At 31.9% G+C, this 2,805-nt stretch overlaps 1 pseudogene; it reads right to left on the minus strand.

Moving 5' to 3' along the window:
• Nucleotides 1–281: 281 nt before the first annotated feature.
• On the minus strand, nt 282–378 carry LOC122110495 (annotated as a pseudogene).
• Between the last annotated feature and the right edge of the window lie 2,427 nt (nt 379–2,805).

Below are 2,805 nucleotides of genomic sequence, written 5' to 3' on the forward strand. Positions count from 1 at the left end.
TATAATATTTAGGTTCATTAATGTGTCCTTTCTGATTGCATTCCATATAGAAACAGTTTGATTCCTTTTTTTCTAGGTCTTAATATTATTTTTCTTTGAGATAAAATGACAATGTTGTCTAATTTGAAAAGTTTTGTAAAGTTTATGCCATGTAAACGCCTTTCTGAGGTGAATATTTAATACACTGATGTCAAACTAAATTTAATTATATGAATTACGTGTATTGTTACAGTTGTAATTTTGTTTTAATAACTGTTTTTCATTTCTTGCATCTGAAGAATGAAACATATGAATACTTCTCAAATTTTCATGTTATCCTTGTGCAAGTGTCATGTTAATCTCTGCATTGTAATTTGAGTATTCGTGCTGCTGAAGCATGTAGTATCCTCTAAATTTAAATAGTTAATGACGCAATCTTTATACAAGCCTATATCTATGCGTGCCTACTTGTAACAAGGAAACCGTATTGTTCCTAACAATGCTATCGATCTTGGTTCCCTAAAATTCTGTGAACAGTAGAAAAAAATTATATTGATCAATCAATTGCTCACATTTGCAAATTTTTTTGTCAATGACTATCTTAAGTCTTTTTATTTGGAATTTGATCGTACTCTCAATTATTTATAGATAGGTCCAAAGGTGATGGCTTTTTCAAGTACTTATTTATCCAACTGTGTTAGCTATGTGGACCTAATGGATTCAAAGTAAGCGTTGCTTAAGAGCTACTTCTAAACTTCTTCAGCTGATATTTTCCCAAATGAGGTGTTACTGGCACAAATGTCTACCTGAGCCTTTACCCTTCTTCCATGTGGGAACAGACCAACCAGAATATCTTACCCTGACAGCATAGATTGTCTTACTAGAACAAAACTAATCTTGGTTACAAGGGATCATAGAGAGATGAACAGTTCAAACAGAACTGTTCAGACTAGAAGGTATTTTATCAAAATATAATTGTTTATTATACCTTCCATTTCAAAAGTAGCTAAAGCCAAGAAGGTGAAAAAATTGTTCATATGCATGATTACTTAATGTCCTGGCTTGTCTACCATCCAACCAGGCAGGAACTTACACTACTGCCTTTTTATCACCAAATATTTTCATAGTTGCAGGAGAAGTCCATATGTTTCTCCTCGTTATTAGGCATTAAATTGGTACTGTTTTAATCACAGTGTTTCCTCTTGCCTCCATGCTGTAAATCTACAAATGGTAAAGCTTTAGGTCTAACTCTATCAAACACTAAGGTAGAGATAATGGAATAATACTTTAAAACAGAGTAGCCTTTGATACAGTAACTACAACAGAACAATGCAAACCTGTGCCTTTTAATTATATTATATATAATTATATATTTTATATTTATATGTGCTGATTTTATATTTCACACAGTAAAGCTTACTAGAATTAGTTGATAATTTGACAAATAAATTGATATTTATTTATTCCAATAAATAGAATTGGAATATAAATAATTAGGTTTAAAATATATATTAGAATATAAAAAGTATTAATGCAATGTCTTTAGTATAAACTTGTGATACATTCTAACTGTTCTTGGTCTTCTGAATCCACATGGTAAAAAAACAATGCTTTCCTCTAATCTATAATGCATTTTACTCTGCTGCTCTGTTTATTGTTTTAACTCTCTTGTCCCAAACTGTTTTTCTCCATATTTCGGAAGCATTCCTATCGATTATACCCAAATTTTGCTAAGATGTCTAAAAAAACATTATCCTTCTGCAGTCCCCATAGGTCCTAGGATCCCAGGTCCCAGTTACCTGCATCATCAGATAACAGGGGCAAGACTTCTCACCAACGCCCATGCAACATGTCAGCACATAGTAATTGAAGACCAATCTCAATTTCTCATTTCCTATATTTCAGGGCCCCAATTCCTTGAGATGCAGGAATTAGCAGTAAGCAATTGTGGAATGCAAGGCAACTTAAAATGAAGAATGAAATAACAAAATTTGAGAGAAAGTACTGTAATTAAAACATTCAACTTATAGATGACCAGCCCATATGAGTGAACAAGTTCACAAAGTGTCATAAGATTTTTTTTAATACCCCTCCCCTATGATTAATGAAAGATTTTATTCCAACATAAGTGGGCCAAAAAATAGTTCCTTGAAGGATAGATCCATAATTGGTCTACCAAAGCCCGGAAAACTTGACTTAGAGGTCAAATGTAATTCAGAAAAATATTTGAAGCACTAAGGAGTGCTTCAAAACACTGGGACTTCAGTACAACATGGTTCTGTGGTATAAAAATGTCACTCTCAAACCAATGATAATCTACATTTAATCTTCTGAAAGTGTATTCCTTTTCAAATAAACTTTTTAAAATCACATTCGTCAAAATGACATTTTACAAGTTGATGATACTTAGTGACATTACAAGTTTTTTAAGTGTAGGGAGCAAGTTACAATAGAGTTGAATTATTTACACAGCACTAATGCCAAACACGTTCAACCATTCATTAAAGTGTAGAAATAGTACCACCCACAATTTGTGCTTTTCAGTAAGGGCCTTCCAGAAGTGTGTTAAATAGGTTAGCCTCCTAAATTTCAAACCCAAACGTGAGCTAATAAATTTCATCATTTAATAAGGTACACTTTAAAAAGTCACAAATAGTTGCCTTATCATATGTTATTTTATGTTTTCCCTCTATCTAACATAGTAAGAAATATGACTTTAAGTCTTGAATATGGGTATTCATCAGAGATATGACAAACATAATATCTGTCTTCTATTTTTATCATATTCCTCTTTTGGAATAAATTTTAATTTTCTTATTTTTCCAA

Source organism: Dipodomys spectabilis, unplaced genomic scaffold (assembly GCF_019054845.1).
Source record: "Dipodomys spectabilis isolate Male_0828 unplaced genomic scaffold, ASM1905484v1 ptg000078l, whole genome shotgun sequence".
In the NCBI taxonomy this organism is placed as follows: Eukaryota; Metazoa; Chordata; class Mammalia; order Rodentia; family Heteromyidae; genus Dipodomys; species Dipodomys spectabilis.